This window comes from Ovis aries, chromosome 7 (genome assembly GCF_016772045.2).
Source record: "Ovis aries strain OAR_USU_Benz2616 breed Rambouillet chromosome 7, ARS-UI_Ramb_v3.0, whole genome shotgun sequence".
NCBI lineage: Eukaryota > Metazoa > Chordata > Mammalia > Artiodactyla > Bovidae > Ovis > Ovis aries.
Genome location: NC_056060.1, coordinates 42,027,840 through 42,043,976, shown reverse-complemented (window position 1 = coordinate 42,043,976; position 16,137 = coordinate 42,027,840). Strand labels below are relative to the sequence as shown.

At 41.4% G+C, this 16,137-nt stretch overlaps 1 long non-coding RNA gene across 1 annotated transcript; it reads right to left on the bottom strand.

Annotated features, from left to right (window-relative positions):
* Nucleotides 1–5,356: 5,356 nt before the first annotated feature.
* Nucleotides 5,357–16,080, bottom strand: LOC105615690 (uncharacterized). The gene is made up of 2 exons (XR_009601484.1): nt 15,781–16,080; nt 5,357–15,628 (listed from the first exon to the last, which is right to left on the bottom strand). It is a non-coding gene; the product is annotated as an uncharacterized LOC105615690 (long non-coding RNA).
* Between the last annotated feature and the right edge of the window lie 57 nt (nt 16,081–16,137).

Below are 16,137 nucleotides of genomic sequence, written 5' to 3'. Positions count from 1 at the left end.
GTGAAGTTTAACGTTTTCATCTTAAACTGGAAATATACTGTGATTCAATGACTAATATACTATCATTCAAGAGGGTAGAAGAGGAAATAGCACTTCCAAGAAGAAAGAAAAACAGCTGTTGTCATGTAGCTTCAAGACAAATACAAGATGCTCTTTCCTCCCTATAAACTTAGCACTTAAAGTTGGGCTTATTTTTTCCTTTAGCATACTCTGCCTTGTATTTTCATGTGAGTGTGGTGCCTTAACATAGTTTAAAAGTTCTTGGTAAGGCAGAGATCATGGCCTGTATTCTTCAGACCATTAACAGTGAACATAGTATACTGTGGACATACACAGTAGGTGTTCATTAAGTGTTTGATTTGTTGACTTTCCAAGTTGGTCCTTACTTCCAGTTCCTTCTTTCACCAAGCACATGACCAAAGGGGAGTCCTATAGTCACTGTTATAAAATAACCACTCCCACAATAAGTATATGGACTTCTACTTAAGTAGAAATGGGAGAGGGGAGGCAGATGAAGAGGAGTCAGCTCCCAGGAAACCAGGGAATGGGAAACAAGGTGTCTAGCTACTTTGTCATCTGTTTGGTTCACTGATTTTACCAAATGCCCAGTACAAGGCTAGACACATAGTAAATGCTTAAATATTTTTAAAATAAATCAATAAATTAAAATATTGAATTTGAAAAACAGAGATAGGGTATGCTATGCAAAACTGCATCAGATGAACTCAGTCCATCTAGACAACAAGAAATCCAAAAAAGAAAAGCCCAGAACTTGTGCATGGGATCAACTTTTAATACATCATCCAGACTCCTGGGCTCCAGACTTGAAAAAAAATGTGTTTTAAGCTGATAAATGTCCAAGCATCCTATTGGTTAGAGTTTTAAAGGTGGATAATTAATAGCTCAGGGAAGTTAAAGTGTTTGCATTTGAGAACTTGCTGTTTGTGATTCCTTCAGTTTACTCCTTAAGGAAACAAAAGTCTTAAAAAAAACAGTAATATTTGCATAGCAGCTATATGTTTTATAGGTAATCCCTGCAATAAATCTATTATGCATATATAAGTCAAAATGTGGACCCACTCAGGTCAGCACGATGAAGGCCCTGAGACAAGGTGGCAGAGAGGCTGTCTCTAGTCCATGTTGCGCGCTGATTATCTACTGAAACCCTAGGCTTAGCACACTTCTTACTTCCCTTCCTCAGTCAGGATTGGCTCATATCTCCTTGCAAAACTTTCCCAGAACTCTTCTCATTCATTCCTATAACAAGGTGAAAGCTTTTTCTGAAACACGAGTCTTGTTGCATTAGTAATAATACTAGATGGAAAAGCATATACAAACAGTGCATAAACTCAGGTGTGTACAAAATGCAGCTTTATTTTTTACATATAATTTAAATTTCTAATTTGAACTCTCATCCTCCAGGAAAGGGAAACTGTGACCTCACTTTCACTGGCCCATTCACTCCAAGCACCAGTGGTGGTGGGAGGTGGGAAACCCAAGCCTTGACAAGTCTTCCCCTGGGTGTTTTCTGAGTCAGCCTTCTCATCCGGTCTTCACCCACAGGCTGCTTCATGCCTCCCTGGGGGTGGGGAGTCTTTGACCATGTCTAAGCCCTGACTACTGAAAGACTTCAAGCAGCTGCTTCCTCCCCTCAATCTTCCAAAGAAGCTGAGAACATCGCAGGCTGCTGCCTGGCATTCCTGCTGCCTCCCCGAGGAAGCAGGCTCCCTCCCAGCTCCTTGCGCTAAGAGTGTGAAATCTCTGCTGCCCTCACACCCACTGTGCTATCTTCTCCCTCTTGTGAGTCTTCCCAGACTCTTGGCTCTCATTCAATGTGTCTCGCACATGTTAACCTAGGTGAAAGTGTTAGTCTCTCAGTCATGTCCGATTTTTTGAGACCCCATGGACTGTATCCCGCCAGGGTCCTCTGTCCATGGAATTCTCCAGGCAAGAATACTGGAGTGGGTAGCCATTCCCTTCTCCAGGGGATCTTCCTGACCTGGGAATGGAACCCAGGTCTCCTGCATTGCAGGCAGATTCTTTACTGTCTGAGCCAATCCAAGCAGCAACAAACCAGAGGGGTTACATCCTTCATCAGCAATGAGCGCAAGCTAGCGTGGCTCCTCAAGGGAGATGGGGAAAAGTAAAACACCAGGAGAAAAGGGAAATGCTGGCTAAGATTTCAAAATATAACCCCAACCCCAAAGTTGATATCTTTTGCTTTTAACATTTCCTAACTCTTCTCTGGTGGGTCTTCCTAAGTGGCTCAGATGGTAAAGATTGAGCCTTCCCTGATGGCTCAGATGGTAAAGCGTCTGCATACAATGCTGGAGACCCGGGTGTGATCCCTGGGTCAGGAAGATCTCCTGGAGAAGGAAATGGCAACGCACTCCAGTATTCTTGCCTGGAAAATCCCATGGACAGAGGAGCCTGGTAGGCTACAGTCCATGGGGTCGCAACGAGTCGGACACGACTGAGCGACTTCACTTTCCCTATGGCTATTGTGAAAAGTGTCTCTATGAACACTTCTCTACTCAGATCTTTTTTGAGTTTAGCTGCCTTGGGGAGTGAGGAGAACAGAGAGCATTAACCTCACTTTGCAGAAGTTGAAATTGAGGCACTAAGCAATTCTCCAGCATATTCTATAACAGGCATACTAAAACCATCCACTGAATGAGACATAGGGAGAAATGAGTTGTTAAATATTTCCTGCTTTTCAGAAACTCCCACCAGACCACGCCTAACAAACCAAAGTACCGTATTAATGAGCAAATCAGATATAACAGGATCCGAAAGTGCCAGGAACACTCAATTGCTTCCAAAACAAGCCAAATATATTCAAGTAACAAATGAATGGTCTCAGTTACAGCCAATTACAGAGATGCAATGCATTCAGTGTGCTATCCCCAGATCCAGACGGCACTCAGTAGCATAATAAATCCAGGCTCTCAATCGTCTTACTAAATATTTAAAACAGCAGAGCCTAGACAGTAATCTTGGTTGACAGATTCACACATTAAATATACCAAGTGAAATGTACTTAAATTCATTCACTGGGTACAAAGCTCAGCTCATCTTCTACACTGAGCATCTCTGTTGTGCCAATGCCCCTTTGTGGGCCACTTTGGACTTCTGGCATTTCCCTGGATTTCAGAACTGATTAGAAGTAGGTCAAAGGCCTGAGAACAGTACAAAACAACCTAAAGGGACAGGATAACTAGGTCAGCTAAGGTGCAGTGAGAATTCAGGTTTACTCAACCGATCCCAAACCCGTTTTGGAAGAAGGAAAACACAACACAAATATGTGAAAACCTCTTCAGCCTCTTACCTGTTAAGTGATCTTGAGCAAACTACCTAACTTCTCTGAGCCACAGTTTCTTCATCTATAAAATGAAACGAAAAATAAAACTTGCCCACAGAGCTGGTAAGAGGTTTCAATGAAGGAATGTGCATTAAGAGCCTAACCAGAGCTTTCGGAAAATGCTAGTTGTGTATTTGATGAAAGTGGGATGCCAACACGGTAAGCCCTACTTTGGAATATAGTGGCTGCTAACCTATGTTTGTTATCTGATATCTTGCTGGTAGCCACAAGAATGGGCCTCCCAGACTTCCAACTGCAGAGAACGCAACTGATCAAGGGCTGCAGATATCCTTGCTAGGCTTGTGCAGGTGCCACGCCTCCCTGGGGAGCTCACCTAACAAGAGAGCATGGGGACTCCCAACAGTTGACTTTGGCTCCAGAATTGCCAGTGGCCTTGCTGGATCTTCCTGGAACTGAGGGCAGTCTGGGATGCTCCCTCTCGTGGATCCCTCCCTCTCTCCTTCACTGGGAGTCAGATTCACATCACAGCCTGACACTCTTTCTCAGGCTGACTTGGTTCCCTCCCCATTTTCTTCCCCAGGAGCATTTGCCCTAACAGAATCCTTGCATGTTGAATCCTGTCTTAGCATCTGCTTCTCTGAAGATTCAGACGCACTTGCTCATGTTCTTTTCTGACAGTGAGTATAACTTATATTTGTCTTATGAGGTGTGCATGGATTGTTGAGCTATTCTCAAGGGCCATTTCATCAGAGTAGCCGTGGGGAAGCCGCAGCTGAGAAACAGGAATTACAGGGGTCATCACTGCCAAGAGAAGTATGAACAAACGTGAGGACCTTAAGTCTGATACTTTCTCAGGGAACTACAGTTTTGGGTGTTTCTAGTCAGGAGAAACTGAAGGAAATGTTTTCAAAGATAGTAATCTTCTTGGTTAAGTAACTTCACCTCTCTGGGCCTTGGTGTCCTAGACCAGTACAAAATGAGCAGATGTTAGATTTCAAAGGGACCCAGGAGACCATAAACTCTGTGTTTCCCAAACTTCAGTTACATTTGTATACTTTTTGGTCAACCTGTGTGCCACCCAAGTAATAATTTTTCTTTAAGTAAATTCACTTTAACTTAAAATTTAAAAAGCAAAGTTTATGTGAGAGTTAAATGATAAAGTATCACTTACCATAAATGGAAGACAATATTATTAAATTCCAGTTAGATGTTAAAACCTGAAGAAGGTGTAGACTCTGGAGCTGCTTTCTGTTAAAAATGCAGATTAGCAAATGTTAAAGACATGCTAACACCAAATACTTTCTAGAAAGACTGGAAGAGAAGTGAAAAAGACTCTGACAATGTGACTCATTGGTTTTGTTTGGCTGTGCCACAGGGCATGCAGGATCTTAATTCTCTGAACAGGAATCTAACCCACACCACCTGCAGTGGAAGCAAGGAGTCTTACCCACTAGACTGCCAGGGAAGTCCCAACAGCGTGATCCATTGTCATTCAAAACTGGATCTATGGTTCCTCCTAAATCACTAAGTCACTCCTTTCACATAAGCTTGGAGGTTCCCTCCTCCCATACTATAGTTTGGACATCCCACTGTTAATAGTTTTTCCATTTTGAGAGATATGTAACTCAGGGGTGCAGGTTTACTGACCAGCTACAGAAGTAACAGTGTGTTTATCAGTTTATCATTATCCTGGGTTTTCAATAATAATTTAGTCCATCTAAGTAGCTGGGGACCTAGGATCCACCCATTAGAAAGTGTCTTAAACAGAACTAAGAAATAGAAAGTTTGCCTTTAGTGTCTTCCATCTCTTCTTTTGTACACCCCAATTCCTCATTCCCTACCTAAGAAACCAGACAATTCTTTTCCCTTTTGCTGCTGAGACCCCCCTGGGAGGAAGATCTACTCAGACCTAGGTTTCCCTCATCTCACTGCTCTACTCTACTTTCCATCTCCTGTTGAGCTGTTTCACACCAACCTGTGAATGACCCAAAACTGGCTTAACACTGTGACCATCCTAGAGATATTCAAAACCAATTTTTTTCTTTACTTTTTATTTTAATTTGGAGAATAGCCAATGAACAAAGTAGTGATAGTTTCAGGTGGATAGCAAGGGGCTCAGTCACACATATACATGAATGGATACATTCTCCATTCTCCCCCAAACTTTCCTCCCATCCAGGCTGCCACATAACATTGAGTAGAGTTCCCTGTGCTATTCAATAGATCCTTGTTGGTTAACCATTTTAAATATAGCAGTTTGAACATGTCAGTCCCATACTTCCTAACTACTAGCTATCCCTTGCCTCAATTCTTCCCCCTACCCTGCAACCATAAATTCATTCTCTCAGTCTGAGAGTCTGTTCCTGTTTTGTAAAGAAGTTCATTTGTATCATTTCATTTTATATTCAGCACTAAGGGATGTCATATGATACTTATCTTTTTCTGACTTACTTCACTCAGTATGACAATCTCTTTATCCATCCATGTTCCTGCATATGTCAATATTTCATTCTTATTAATGGCTGAGTAATATTCCATTGAGTATATATATATACACAACATCTTCTTTATCCATTCCTCTGTTGATGGACATTAAGGTTGCTTCCATGTCTTGGCCATTATAAATGGTGCTTCAATGAACACTGGGATACATGTATCCTTTTGGATCATTTCAAAACTGATTTTAGGAAGGTGGTCCTAAGATGGCAGAGGAATAGCACAAGGAGACCACTTTCTCTCCCACAAATTCATCCAAAGAACACTTGAACACTGAGTAAATTCCACAAAACAACTTCTGAATGCTGGCAGAGGACATCAGGCACCCAGAAAAGCAGCCCATTGTCTTCGAAAGGAGATGTTTTATCAATGGTGCTGTATAGATGGAGAAGTCTTGAGACTACTGTAAAAATAAGACTGAAAACCAGAAGCAGGAGGCTTAAGTCCAAATCCTGAGAATACCAGAGAATTCCTGACTCCAGGGAACATTAATCGATAGGAGCTCATCAAACGCCTCCATACCTACACTGAAACCAAGCACCACCCAAGGGCCAACAAGTTCCAGAGCAAGACATACCACACAAACTCTCCAGCAACACAGGAACACAGCCCTGAGCTTCAATATAAAACCCATTGACATCTCATTACTCATTACTGGACTTCATTGCACTCCAGAGAGAAGAAATCCAGCTCCACCCACCAGAACACCGACACAAGCTTCCCTAACCAGGAAACCTTGACAAGCCACCTATATAACCCCACCGACAGTGAGGAAACTCCACAATAAAGAGAATTCCACAAACTGCCAGAATACAGAAAGGCCACCCCAAACACAACAATATAAACAAGAGGAAGAGACAGAGGAATACCCAGTAAATAAAGGAACAGGATAAATGCCCACTAAACCAAACAAAAGAGGAAGAGATAGGGAATCTACCTGATAAAGAATTCCAAATAATGATACTGAAAATGATCCAAAATCTTGAAATCAAAATGGAATCACAGATAAATAGCCTGGAGACAAGGATTGAGAAGATGCAAGAAAGGTTTAACAAGGACCTAGAAGAAATAAAAAAGAATCAATATGTAATGAATAATGCAATCAGTTCAGTTAAGTTCAGTCACTCAGTCATGTCTGACTCTTTGCAACCCCATGAATCGCAGCACGCCAGGCCTCCCTGTCCATCACCAACTCCCAGAGTTCACTCAGACTCACATCCATCGAGTCGGTGATGCCATCCAGCCATCTCATCCTCTGTCATCCCCTTCTCCTCCCGCCCCCAATCCCTCCCAGCATCAGAGTCTTTTCCAATGAGTCAACTCTTCTCATGAGGTGGCCAAAGTACTGGAGTTTCAGCACTCTGGAAGGAACAAATAGTAGAATAACAGAGGCAGAAGATAGGATTAGTGAGGTAGAAGATAGAATGGTAGAAATAAATGAATCAGAGAGGAAAAAAGAAAAACGAATTAAAAGAAATGAGGACAATGTCAGAAACCTCTGGGACAATGTTAAACACCCCAACATTTGAATCATAGGAGTCCCAGAAGAAGAAGACAAAAGGAAAGACCATGAGAAAATTCTTGAGGAGATAATAGTTGAAAACTTCCCTAAAATGGGGAAGGAAATAATCACCCAAGTCCAAGAAACCCAGAGAGTCCCAAATAAGATAAACCCAAGGCAAAACACCCCAAGACACATATTAATCAAATTAACAAAGATCAAACACAAAGAACAAATATTAAAAGCAGCAAGGGGTAAGCAACAAATAACACACAAAGGGATTCCCATAAGGATAACAGCTGATCTTTCAATAGAAACTCTTCAGGCCAGGAGGGAATGGCAGGACATACTTAAAGTGATGAAAGAAAATGACCTACAGCCCAGATTACTGTACCCAGCAAGGATCTCATTCAAATATGAAGGAGAAATCAAAAGCTTTACAGACAAGCAAAAGCTGAGAGAATTCAGCACCACCAAACCAGCTCTCCAACAAATGCTAAAGGATCTTCTCTAGACAGGAAACACAAAAAGGGTGTATAAGCTTGAACCCCAAACAATAAACCCAAATGGCAATGGGATCATACTTATCAATAATTACCTTAAATGTAAGTGGATTGAATGCCTCAACCAGAAGACAAAGACTGGCTGAATGAATACAAAAACAAGACCCCTATATATGTTGTCTACAAGAGACCCACCTCGAAACAAGGGACACATACAGACTAAAAGTGAAGGGCTGGAAAAAAATATTCCACACAAATAGAGACCAAAAGAAAGCAGGAGTAGCAATACTCATATCAGATAAAATAGACTTTAAAACAAAGGCTGTGAAAGAGACAAAGAAGGACACTACATAATGATCAAAGGATCAATCCAAGAAGAGATATAACAATTATAAATATATGTGCACCCAACATAGGAGCACCACAATATGTAAGACAAATGCTAACAAGTAGGAAAGGGGAAATTAACAATAACACAATAATAGTGGGAGACTTTAATACCCCACTCACACCTATGGATAGATCAACTAAACAGAAAATTAACAAGGAAACACAAACTTTAAATGATATAATAGACCAGTTAGACCTAATTGATATATATGAGACATTTCACCCCAAAACAATGAATTCCACCTTTTACTCAAGTACACACGGAACCTTCTCCAGGATAGATCACATCCTGGGCCATAAATCTGGCCTTGGTAAATTCAAAAAAATTGAAATCATTCCAAGCATCTTTTCTGACCACAATGCAGTAAGATTAGATCTCAATTACAGGAGAAAAACTATTAAAAATTCCAACATATGGAAGCTGAACAACACGCTGCTGAATAACCAACAAATCACAGAAGAAACCAAAAAATAAATCAAAATATGCATAGAAATGAATGAAAATGAAAACACAACAACCTAAAACCTGTGGGACACTGTAAAAGCAGTGCTAAGGGAAAGGTTCATAACAATACAGGCATACCTCAAAAACCAAGAAAAAAGTCAAATAAATAACCTAACTCTACACCTAAAGCAACTAGAAAAGGAAGAAATGAAGAACCCCAGGGTTAGTAGAAGGAAAGAAATCTTAAAAATTAGGGCAGAAATAAATGCAAAAGAAACAAAAGAGACCATAGCAAAAACCAACAAAGCCAAAAACTGGTTCTTTGAAAGGATAAATAAAATTGACAAACCATTAGCCAGCCTCGAGGGGGGGTTCATGTTTGGGATCACATGTATACCCGTGGTGGATTCATGTCAATGTATGGCAAAACCAATACAGTATTGTAAAGTAAAATAACGTAAAAATAAAAATTAAAAAGAAAAGAAAAGTCAAATCAATAAAATTAGAAATGAAAATGGAGAGATCACAACAGACAACACAGAAATACAAAGGATCATAAGAGACTACTATCAGGAATTATATGCCAATAAAGTGGACGATGTGGAAGAAATGGACAAATTCTTAGAAAAGTACAACTTTCCAAAACTGAACCAGGAAGAAATAGAAAATCTTAACAGACCCATCACAAGCACGGAAATTGAAACTGTAATCAGAAATCTTCCAGCAAACAAAAGGCCAGGTCCAGACGGCTTCACAGCTGAATTCTACCAAAAATTTCAAGAAGAGCTAACACCTATCCTATTCAAACTCTTCCAGAAAATTGCAGAGGAAGGTCAATTTCCAAACACATTCTATGAGGCCACCATCACCCTGATACCAAACCCTGACAAAGATGCCACAAAAAAAGAAAACTACAGGCCAATATCACTGATGAATATAGATGCAAAAATCCTTAACAAAATTCTAGCAATCAGAATCCAACAACATATTTAAAAGATCATACATCATGACCAAGTGTGCTTTATCCCAGGGATGCAAAGATTCTTCAATATCTGCAAATCAATCAATGTAATACACCACATTAACAAATTGAAAAATAAAAGCCATATGATTATCTCAATAGATGCAGAGAAAGCCTTTGACAAAATTCAGCATCCATTTATGGTAAAAAAAAAAACTCTCCAGAAAGCAGGAATAGAAGGAACATGCCTCAACATAATAAAAGCTATATATGACAAACCCACAGCAAACATTATCCTCAATGGTGAAAAATTGAAAGCATTTCCCCTAAAGTCAGGAACAAGACAAAGGTGCCCACTTTCACCACTACTATTCAACATAGTTTTGGAAGTTTTGGCCACAGCAATCAGAGCAGAAAAAGAAATAAAAGGAACCCAAATTGGAAAAGAAGAAGTAAAACTCTCACTGTTTGCAGATGACATGATCCTCTACATAGAAAACCCTAAAGACTCCACCAGAAAATTACTAGAGCTAATCAATGAATATAGTAAAGTTGCAGGATATAAAATCAACACACAGAAATCCCTTGCATTCCTATACACTAATAATGAGAAAATAGAAAGAGAAATTAAGGAAACAATTCCATTCACCATTGCAATGAAAAGAATAAAATACTTAGGAATATATCTACCTAAAGAAACAAAAGACCTATATATAGAAAACTATAAAACTCTGGTGAAAGAAGTCAAAGAGGACACTAATAGATGGAAAAATATACCGTGTTCATGGATTGGAAGAATCAATATAGTGAAAATGAGTACACTACCCAAAGCAATCTATAGATTCAATGCAACCCCTATCAAGCTACCAACGGTATTGTTCACAGAACTAGAACAAATAATTTCACAATTTGCATGGAAATACAAAAAACCTCGAATAGCCAAAGCAATCTTGAGAAAGAAGAATGGAACTGGAGGAATCAGCCTGCCTGACTTCAGGCTCTACTACAAAGCCACAGTCATCAAGACAGTATGGTCCTGGCACAAAGACAGAAATATAGATCAATGGAACAAAATAGAAAGCCCAGAGATAAATCCACGCACCTATGGACACCTTATCTTTGACAAAGGAGGCAAGAATATACAATGGAGAAAAGACAATCTCTTTAACAAGTGGTGCTGGGTAAACTGGTCAACCACTTGTAAAATAATGAAACTAGAACACTTTCTAACACCACACACAAAAATAAACTCAAAATGGATTAAAGATCTAAACATAAGACCAGAAACTATAAAATTCTTAGAGGAGAACATAGGCAAAACACTCTCTGACATACATCACAGCAGGATTCTCTATGACCCACCTCCCAGAATATTGGAAACAAAAGCAAAAATAAATAAATGGGACCTAATTAAACTTAAAAGCTTCTGCACAACAAAGGAAACCATATGCAAGGTGAAAAGACAGCCTTCAGAATGGGAGAAAATAATAGCAGATGAAGCAACTGACAAACAACTAATCTCAAAAATATACAAGCAACTCCTGCAGCTCTATTCCAGAAAAATAAATGACCCAATCAAAAAATGGGCCAAATACCTAAACAGATATTTCTCCAAAGAAGACATACAGATGGCTAACAAACACATGAAAAGATGCTCAACATCACTCATTATCAGAGAAATGCAAATCAAAACCACAACGAGGTACCATTTCACGCCAGTCAGAATGGCTGTGATCCGAAAGTCTACAAGCAATAAATGCTGGACAGGGTGTGGATAAAAGGGAACCCTCTTACACTGTTGGTGGGAATGCAAACTAGTACAGCCACCATGCAGAAGAGTGTGGAGATTCCTTAAAAAACTGGAAATAGAACTGCCTTATGACCCAGCAATCCCACTGGTGGGCATACAAACCAAGGAAACCAGAATTGAAAGAGACACATGTACCCCAATGTTCAGCGCAGCACTGTTTATAATAGCCAGGACATGGAAGCAACCTAGATGTCCATCAGCAGATGAATGGATAAGAAAGCTGTGGTACATATACACAATGGAGTATTACTCAGCCATTAAAAAGAATACATTTGAATCAGTTCTAATGAGGTGGATGAAACTGGAGCCTATTATACAGAGTGAAATAAGCCAGAAAGAAAAACACCAATACAGTATACTAATGCATATATATGGAATTTAGAAAGATGATAACAATAACCCTGTATGAGAGACAGCAAAAGAGACACAGATGTAAAGAACAGTCCTTTGGACTCTGTGGGAGAGGGCAAGGGTGGGATGATTTGGGAGAATGGCCCTGAAACATGTATATTATCATATGTGAAACGAATCGCCAGTCCAGGTTCCATGCATGATACAGGATGCTCGGGGTTGGTGCACTGGGATGACCCAGAGGGATGGTATGGGGAGGGAGGTGGGAGGGGGGTTCAAGATGGGGAACACATGTATACCTGTGGCAGATTCATGTTGATGTATGGCAAAACCAATACAATATTGTATAGTAATTAGCCTCCAATTAAAATAAATAAATTTATATTTTTAAAAGACTGATTTTAAACACTTTTTTTTTAATAATCTAACTTGTCAAGAGATCTGCCTTTTCAGCCTCCCCTCAAACTTTACCACAGAGGCCTGGTTATTTTAAGATCAACTTTTTTAAAATTTACTTTTAATTAAAGTATGATTGACATACAATATTAGTTTCAAGTATACAACATGATTCAATACTTTTGTAGATTATACTCCATTTAAAGTGTGTGAAACTGAAAGCGTTGGGTGCTCAATCATGTCTGACTGTCTGTCACCCCACTGACTGGAGCCCACCAGGCTCGCCTGTCCATGGGATTTCCCAGGCAAGAATATCAGAGTGAGGAGCCATTCCTTTCTCCAGAGGATCTTCCTGACCCAGGGATTGAACTTGGGTCTTCCACATTGCAGGTAGATTCTTTACCATCTGAGCCACCAAGGAAGCCCTATACTCCATTTAAAGTTATTACAAAATAATGGCTATGTTCCCTCTGCTATACAATATATCCTTGTTGCTTATTTATTTTACACATAGCATTTATATATCTTAAGCTCTCCCTCCTTCCTTCTCTCTACTTGTAACTACTAGTTTATTCTCTCTGTAAGATCAGCTATTTTGATGTTGCTCTCACTGTTAATTTAGGGCATTTCTGGCCTCATTCAGATGGCCAAACCATCATCCTTGTGTATTCTAAAATGCTTTCCTATTCCAGGTCATCAGTACTACAGGTATTGTATATTGTAACTCAGTCTTGGCTCTGCCCCCAAAGGCCTAGCATCTAAAGGGATCCAGGCCTAGGGACCTGGATATTTTGTCAGAGCTGTGAGATCTAAAGTTTTATTTTTATGGTGAGAGCTGCATTTAGACTCCCACCCCCACCACCACATCAACCCAAAATAATCAGCTCTGGCCTACTATTAACAGTGAAGTCTATTAATAAATTGTATTAAGATTTGGGGGGCTCAGAATTCAATTCTGGGATGGATTGTCTCTAAAATAAATTAATACCATCAGTTCAGTTCAGTCGCTCAGTCGTGTCCAACTCTTTGTGACCCCATGAATCGCAGCACACCAGGCCTCCCTGTCCATCACCAACTCCCAGAGTTCACTCAGACTCATGTCCATCGAGTCAGTGATGCCATCCAGCCATCTCATTCTCTGTCAGCCTCTTCTCCTCCTGCCCCCAATCCCTCCCAGCATCAGAGTCTTTTCCAATGAGTCAACTCTTCGCATGACATGGCCCAAGTACTGGAGTTTCAGCTTTAGCATCATTCCTTCCAAAGAAATCCCAGGGTTGATCTCCTTCAGAATGGACTGGTGGGATCTCCTTGCAGTCCAAGGGACTCTCAAGAGTCTTCTCCAACACCACAGTTCAAAAGCATCAATTCTTTGGCACTCAGCCTTCTTCACAGTCCAACTCTCACATCCATACATGACCACTGGAAAAACCATAGCCTTGACTAGATGGACCTTAGTCAGCAAAGTAATGTCTCTGCTTTTGAATATGCTATCTAGGTTGATCATAACTTTTCTTCCAAGGAGTAAGCGTCTTTTAATTTCATGGCTGCAATCACCATCTGCAGTGATTTTGGAGCCCCCCAAAATAAAGTCTGACACTGCTTCCACTGTTTCCCCATCTATTTCCCATGAAGTGATGGGACCGGATGCCATAATCTTCGTTTTCTGAATGTTGAGCTTTAAGCCAACTTCTTCACTCTCCTCTTTCACTTTCATCAAGAGGCTTTTAGTTCCTCTTCACTTTCTGCCATAAGGGTGGTATCATCTGCATATCTGAGGTTATTGATATTTCTCCTGGCAATCTTGATTCCAGCTTGTGTTTCTTACAGTCCAGCGTTTCTCATGATGTACTCTGCATAGAAGTTAAATAAGCAGGGTGACAATATACAGCCTTGACGCACTCCTTTTCCTATTTGGAACCAGTCTGTTGTTCCATGTCCAGTTCTAACTGTTGCTTCCTGACCTGCATACAGATTTCTCAAGAGGCAGGTCAGGTGGTCTGGTATTCCCATCTCTTTCAGAATTTTTCACAGCTTATTGTGATCCACACAGTCAAAGGCTTTGGCATAGTCAATAAAGCAGAAACAGATGTTTTTCTGGGACTCTCTTGCTTTTCCATGATCCAGCGGATGTTGGCAATTGATCTCTGGTTCCTCTGCCTTTTCTAAAACCAGCTTAAAGAAAAAGATTCTGACATCCTAAAATATCATTTGTTTGCCTTTGCCAAGGTTTACACACACACACACACACACACACACACACACACACACACACACACACACACACAAATAAATACCTTCAAAGCTGGAAGGTGAATAGTGCAAAGATCAGGCTGTACTGCCAAATAACACAGACTGCTTTGTTTCATGTAAACAAGGCAACCAGCCCAGTGAGTTACCCCTTCCTATTACAGGACACACCTTCTCATTTCCCTCCCTCCACCCTGCCTTCATTTGAAACATAGTTCAAACAAGGGGACAAAGTAAAAACACCTGCCACCTAATCAGTCTGAAGGTCCAACTCAGGACTTTCTTTGATTCTCACTAACCTGTCTCTACAGATGAACAGTTGAGTGCTTTGACAAGGCAGTTCAGTTCAGTCGCTTAGTCGTGAGGTCTGACTCTTTGAGACCTGGTGGACTGCAGCAAGCCAGGCCTCCCTGTCCATCATCAGCTCCCGCAGTTTACTCAACTCATGCCCATTGAGTCAGTGATGCCATCCAACCATCTCATCCTCTTAACAAAGCATGAGTCTAAGAGTTAGGAACTCTGAACTCCTGGGTCCTCAAAAACTAAATGACAGCAAAGGGGGTGCCCTAGGATTCTTTTTCTGACCCTAGATGGGGGCGATGCCAAGAACTAACAGGGATGTGTGACAACTGAGATAAGAGTGCTGACTCTCCGGAAGCTTGTGGTAGAACCCATTCCAGGTGAGAAATAACAGCAATAATAGTAACATAACAAATAAACCTCTGTAAAGCAAAAGGCTGCCAGCAACATGCTGGTACCTGAAAATTGTGTTCTCTTCTTGGTGGGAGTTGAGCCAAAAGACACAACCAAGCCAAGGATGCAGAAAAGGAAGGATTTATTATTTGCAGCAATTAAGGAGAACACAGGATCTTTCCCAAACCAGTGCCTCTCTGAATAGCAAAACTGGGGAAATTTTAAGCTAAAGGCACAGGTATATTCATGAAAGGGCTTGGGCTGAGAAATCGGCAAAGGCCTGGCAAAAGTCTAGCTTTAGTTACTTGAAGTCACAGGGGTCCACTCCATCCTTCCATCCTCCATTTGAGTGGGGGCCTTAGCTCCTGCAGAACTCAAAGATGAGCATCAGATTGTTACGTATGTCGCTTGAGGAGGAACTAGGACTCTTTATCACCGAACTATTTTTTCTTGACTGCTTTCCCTTTGTTCCTGCTTTCTCTTACTTCCCTCAAGATCGTTAACTGCTGTGACCTGTTCAAGGACAAATATTATGGCCAAGCTTAGATCACAAAATGGCTTAGGCCAAAAATACCTTCTCTTAGGTCAAGAAAGCTCCCCCCACCCCCCACCCAACCCCTTTCTCTGTCTCTAGGGACCCACCCACTCCCACTCCATCTACTTACAGCGCTTTCACACCAGACATTCTTCTTATACTCAACACTCCGGCGCGGGGAAGCAGGACGGAGTCCCTCCTCTCCCCACTCTCCCCGCCTCCTCATTTCCACAGATCCTGAAGGGAGCGTCCGTGAGTTACCACAGATCCCATTTCAACCGCCAAGAGGATTCGCCCGAGGTCCCTCCAGCCGCCAGCGCCCACCGGCGCCCCATCCAGGCATAGCGGGTGCGCAGACTCTCGCCCGCAGAGGTCCCCACCGGCTGGCACGGGCCGTCGCTCCCGCCCCGCCGGCCCAGAGTCCCGAGGCAGGGAGAGGGGGAGCCGGGCCCTCCCTCCGCCACCCAGGCAGGCGGGCAGGGACCCG